The sequence below is a fragment of the Anastrepha ludens genome, chromosome 4, assembly GCF_028408465.1.
Source record: "Anastrepha ludens isolate Willacy chromosome 4, idAnaLude1.1, whole genome shotgun sequence".
Taxonomy (NCBI): Eukaryota; Metazoa; Arthropoda; class Insecta; order Diptera; family Tephritidae; genus Anastrepha; species Anastrepha ludens.
The window spans coordinates 47,236,913-47,243,369 of record NC_071500.1 but is presented as its reverse complement, the minus strand read 5'-3'; the positions used below and the strand labels follow the sequence as shown (position 1 = coordinate 47,243,369).

The 6,457-nt window shown below is 40.0% G+C and overlaps 1 long non-coding RNA gene across 1 annotated transcript; it reads right to left on the bottom strand.

The window, feature by feature from the left end:
* Positions 1 to 597: 597 nt before the first annotated feature.
* LOC128862197 (uncharacterized) lies at positions 598 to 1,612 on the bottom strand. Its single transcript, XR_008454435.1, has 4 exons — positions 1,572 to 1,612; positions 1,424 to 1,512; positions 1,302 to 1,369; positions 598 to 1,241 (listed from the first exon to the last, which is right to left on the bottom strand). It is a non-coding gene; the product is annotated as an uncharacterized LOC128862197 (long non-coding RNA).
* Positions 1,613 to 6,457: the final 4,845 nt, after the last annotated feature.

Sequence of the window (6,457 nt, the reverse complement as noted above, 5' to 3'; positions counted from 1 at the left end):
AAGTATATTAAGGTACACAAATTTTAAACTATAAACTAGTAAATTTGTAATTTTTATTGCAAACTATTTTAACTCTTCTAATTTCAATTTTTTCTTATATTTAGAAATGATCGACTGAACTTCTGCTTTCGCAATGTCTTTACGGTAACATACTACATGTACCTACATGTATTGTTATGCACGAAATAAGAAAAAAAATTAAACTTTCTGTTTCATCTCATTCCTGTCGATTAAGTATATTTTGACCTTTGGTGTATTAAAAGACTTGTACTATTGTAGTAAATTAAACATATTAAATTCCTTTATTATGACTATTTTTTGTTCTCTTGCACAAAATATACTCAAGTCTATTGCATGATTATATATGTATATATATATATATATATATGTATATATTTATGTTACCGTAAAGACATTGCGAAAGCAGAAGTTCAGTCGATCATTTCTAAACATAAGAAAAAAATTGAAATTAGAAGTTAAAATAGTTTCAGTCGATCATTTCTAAATATAAGAAAAAAATTGAAATTAGAAGTTAAAATAGTTTGCAATAAAAATTACAAATTTACTAGTTTATAGTTTAAAATTTCTGTACTTTAATATACTTTGCGTCCCTAATATTAATAGGAAAATGTATTAATATAGACTAAAACTAATACATCGAAAAATTTTAGATATTGGTAATATAATCCACTTTTAGTAATTGTGATGGTTTGTAAATTTACGTATATCAATACCACGTGTCTCAGTAATGAATCGGAGAGGAAATATGAGGAATGTGGGTGCACTTGCTCGTATAGGTGTTGGAACACTGCACTTACTTCAGGCAGAAATCAAAAACCTGTAAACCAAAAACTTAAAAATAACTCACAAATATATCATTACAACTTATCTGTAATTGTAGACTTAAAGCGCGAGGACTTGCTCGTGTAGGTGTTGCGCATACATCTACGTACAGCATATTGATCTAGATGGGGTAAGGTATCGACGTGGACAGCCAGTTCGGAAGTCAAATTGATTTCAGAGGTAGCAGTACTAGGCACATAATGACCGTCACATGTTAAACAGGTATTTGCACCATCATACACAACACGCTCCATGTCTCCTATGAAATTGTCCGTAGCACCACATGAGACAATGGTAGAAATACGTGCATACGTGCTTTCGTTTCTAAAAACCACAATAGTTGGGCCACCTAGCTCTTCAACACACACCTTCCGCAGCAATTGCTCGTCTGTGAAGTCCTACAAATAAAAACTTTTTATTTATTACAATTTATTAGCAAATATTCTAAAAGAACTTACTAACTGTAGTTTATGTATTGTATGTAAGGTGGTCTCTATTATATTTGCAAAAACGCTGCTATAAAAACCTATGAATGAAAAAGTTTAATAAGAATTTTTACAAATGTCTGATCTGGACTTACGTGTATGAAAATTCACAAACCGGGGGCTTTCTGCAGCAGAAAGCCGACTCCAAATAATCGACTATCGCCATATGTAAGACATAATCGACCTAAATAGTGAAAAACGACATTAATTTACAAAATAATTAGCTTTTATTATTATACTTACTTGAATGTTTACAAACAGATAAAAGATATTCAACGAATAATAACAAAGCAAAGCGTCAAAGTGGAAACGGTGTTGCCGACCAAATAATTTGCACCAAAAGTTTAGTTTTCACTACAATTCAAAAATTTTTTTGTGAAATAGGTACTTTTTTTTGTAAAGAAGCAACACGTTTTCAAATAAGGGAGCCGATATGTCAAGAGGGAGCGAGAAAGCTGTTTACTTACCTAACCTTCTATAATTGAATCATGGATTTACTTCAAAATACCGCGCGCACTTGTATTGTCTGTTTGCGGACAGACGGAGTCGTTGACCCTTTTTGATTTTTTTGTAGTTTTCTTATTTACACCAAAAAAAGGAGTGTGCAATAAATCCACGTACCTGTTTTTTCTGGAACGGATTGTTGGTGATTTGCTTGCTTGTGATTTGCTTGCTTCTGATCTGTTGGCTTGCTGCTGATCTGTTGGCTTGCTGCTGATCTGTTGGCTTGCTGCTGATCTGTTTAAAGTGGATCTTTTATTTCAACATCCGGCTCGAAGGACCATGTGGGATGCGATGGACGGGACAAGGAAAGAAAACCATAGGACCTTGCGACGTCTACTACAGCTGCCATGTAAAGGAGCGCAAATTCGGTGTCGGATTTGTTGTGGGAGAGAGACTTCGTCGCCAAGTACTGTCGTTCACTCCGGTGGACGAGCGTCTCGCAACAATCCGCATCAAAGCCCGTTTTTTTAACATATCGCTAATTTGCGCCCACGCCCCGACGGAAGAGAAGGACGATGCGACCAAAGATTCTTTCTATGAGCGCTTGGAACGTTCCTATGAGCGCTGCCCCCGCCACGACATAAAAATCGTGCTTGGCGACTTCAACGCCAGGGTGGGCAAGGAGGGAATTTTTGGTCCCACAGTCGGAAAATTCAGCCTACACAACGAAACATCCGGTAACGGACAGAGGCTGATCGACTTCGCCGGGGCCCGAAACATGGTAGTCTGCAGCACCAGATTCCAGCATAAAAAGATACACCAAGCTACCTGGCTGTCCCCTGATCGAAAAACGCGAAACCAGATCGATCATGTTGTGATAGATGGAAGACACGCTTCTAGTGTATTAGATGTACGTACGATCCGAGGACCCAACATTGACTCGGATCACTACCTTGTTGCAGCCAAACTGCGCACGCGCCTCTGTGCAGCAAAAAACGTGCATCTACCTACGCAAAGAATGTTCGACCTCGAAAAGCTGCAATCACAACAGACAGCCAGAAGATTCGCCACTCGACTCTCACTCCTGCTCTCAGAGAGTACTGCCCAACAAACCGGCATCCACGAACAATGGAGCAACATTTCTCGTTCTCTACGTACCGCCGCCGAAGAAGAAATCGGATTCCGGCGAGCCCGAAAAAGCAATTGGTACGACGAGGAATGTCATGCTGCCGCAGAAAGAAAGGATGCCGCCTATAGAGCCACGCTGCGATCGGGCGCAACGCGAGCCATGTGGGATCGCTACAGAGAGCTGAAAAAGGAAGAGAGACGTATTATCCGACAGAAGAAACGAGAGGCCGAAATACGTGAGTGCGAAGAGCTTGAGATGCTGGCCAACAGGAACAACGCCCGAAAATTCTACCAGAAAGTTCGGCGGCTTACAGAAGGTTTTAAGACCGGGGCGTTTTCCTGTAAGAACAAAGACGGCGAACTGGTGACCGACGTACAGAGCAATCTTAAATTATGGAGGGAACACTTCTCGAACCTATTAAACAGTGACAGCTGCGCATGTCACCGAGAAAGTGAAGATCCCGATACCCCAATCGTTGACGACGGAATTGTCGTTCCGCTACCCGATCATGACGAGGTGAGAATAGCGATAACGCGGCTAAAGAACAACAAAGCCGCGGGCGCCGACGGACTGCCGGCTGAGCTATTCAAACATGGCGGCGAGGAGCTGGTAAGGTGCATGCATCAGCTCCTATGCAAAATATGGTCGGATGAAAGCATGCCTGCCGATTGGAATTTAAGTGTGCTCTGCCCAATCCATAAGAAAGGCGATCCTGCAATTTGTGCCAATTACCGCGGGATTAGTCTTCTAAATATCGCCTATAAGGTTCTAGCGAGCGTATTGTGTGAAAGGCTGAAGCCCACCGTCAACCAACTGATTGGACCTTATCAGTGTGGCTTCAGACCTGGAAAGTCTACCATCGACCAAATATTCTCAATACGCCAAATCTTGGAAAAGACCCATGAAAGGAGAATCGACACACACCATCTTTTCGTCGACTTCAAAGCTGCATTCGACAGTACGGAAAGGAGTTACCTGTATGCCGCGATGTCTGAATTTGGTATCCCCGCAAAACTAATACTGCTATGTAAGATGACGTTGCTCAACACCAACAGCGCCGTCAGAATTGGAAAGGACCTCTCCGAGCCGTTTGATACCAAACGAGGTTTCAGACAGGGTGACTCCCTGTCGTGTGACTTCTTTAACCTGATGTTGGAGAGCATCGTGCGAGCCGCAGAACTTAATCGCTCAGGCACAATTTTTTATAGGAGCGTACAATTGCTGGCGTATGCCGATGATATTGACATCATCGGCCTTAACAACCGCGCTGTTAGTTCTGCCTTCTCCAAACTGGATAAAGAGGCAAAGCGAATGGGTCTGGTGGTGAACGAGGATAAAACGAAGTACCTCCTGTCTTCAAACAAACAGTCGGCGCACTCGCGTATCGGCACCCACGTCACTGTTGACAGTTATAATTTTGAGGTTGTAAAAGACTTCGTCTATTTAGGAACCAGCATTAACACCGATAACAATGTCAGCCTTGAAATCCAACGTAGAATCTCTCTTGCCAACAAGTGCTACTTTGGACTAAGTAGGCAATTGAGTAGTAAAGTCCTCTCTCGACGAACAAAACTAACACTCTACAAGACTCTCATTATGCCCGTCCTAACGTATGGCGCAGAAGCTTGGACGATGACAACATCCGATGAAGCGACGCTTGGAGTGTTCGAGAGAAAGATTCTGCGTAAGATTTTTGGACCTTTGCACGTTGGCAACGGCGAATATCGCAGACGATGGAACGATGAGCTGTATGAGCTTTACGACGACATAGACATAGCGCAGCGAATAAAGATCCAGCGGCTACGTTGGCTGGGTCATGTCGTCCGAATGGATACAAACGCTCCGGCTTTTAAAGTATTCGATGCGGTACCAGCTGGTGGTAGCAGAGGAAGAGGGCGGCCTCCTCTGCGTTGGAAAGATCAGGTGGAGAAGGACTTGGCTTCACTTGGTGTGTCCAACTGGCGCCGGTTAGCACGAGAAAGAAACGACTGGCGCGCTTTGTTAAACTCGGCCAAAATCGCGTAAGCGGTTATAGCGCCAATTAAGAAGAAGAAGAGTGAATCCACCACATTGGGAATAAGAAGGGGAACTTGTGAGTGGTATCACAATGGGCTTCCAGGCCCTAGTGGGCTCGTCTACGCCCTTATGGAGTGTGGCAATCATCGTAACCTTACCTAACATTAATAGAGTCGAAGTGAAGAAAGCGTTTCGCACGAGATATTGGACTACTTAAGAACAACTATTGGTCAAATGAAAATCGTTTAGAAATTTCATTTTACGAAATATGTCAAACAGTAATTTCTAAAATTGTTTCACGTGGTTTATAAATATATAACCAGCTCAATAACTTTTTCTGAGGTCTTCACAATTTTGAATCAGTAGCGCAACGAATTGCAAAGAATGTTCATAAACTTTTATTTTTACAAGAAGAATTGGGATTTGTAATTTATAGAATCACAAAATAAATTCCGCTTGTGTGGAAATATTTTATTATGTATTGAAATTTCGATTGTGTCTAATTTTCTTGTGGTAGGCCAAAGCCTGATGTAATTAATTATAATTGTATTTCATAAAAATAAATAAATAAATATTTTCTTGTGGTATATTTATGTGCATTTACGATGCATCCAAGACATCGATATTTTTTACCATACATCGATATATATCGATGAAAGTGGTTCAGTAAGCATCGATGTATTTGGTTCAGTAACATCCGAACAAACTAAACCAAGTAACTAGGGCCACTGCATGAACTACTTAGCGGTAGATGTCCCTCAACGCAATATATCCTATTTGGGCTCTTTCCCTAGTAAACGGATGTACTAAACCGGATATTTATATTTGCCACAAGAGTTTAGCAAAAAAATTGCTGAAGGGCAACTTTCCAATCAACTTCGGATTATTAAGAAATTTATTTTAGATGTTTCCGATTCACTAACCACCTAGCGACAAGTCAACAAAACACAAAAATACCCTTGTATCCAACCTGGATTATGATTGACAGAACGGAACAATTTTTTTCGCAAAGCAAAACATTTTTAAAGCAGTTTGTTGTAACCAAATGATGCCAAAACCACCGAATACATCTTAAAATATACAAAAGGTGAACCGAAAGCAGCAAACATATGTGTATTTGTATGTATATATGTATAAGCAATTAAGATTCGGTAGCCTATGGCCTCGTTATCACTAAGCTATAATTTTTATTGCCAGCAACTTAAAAAAATCGTGCCGCTATTGAAAAACTAATGTACTAGTTGCAAAATTCGCCTTGAGTTGCAAAAAATAATGAAAAAATATAAGATTGCGTACATCAGAGAGAATTTTAGAGAGTAATTTATTTGTGATGTCACACTCGTACAATTGCGAGAGAGGAATGTGAAAACACAAGTAGAAAAATAATTTTGTTGAAAAAATGTAAACAACGCGAAAAAATATATTAATATAATATCACATTAAAACGGAAAAATTTTGAAATATTTAATGAATATGCAAACTTTATTTAATGATTTTGTGTTAAAAATGTTTGCAAATAAGAAACGTACGCATTAATGTG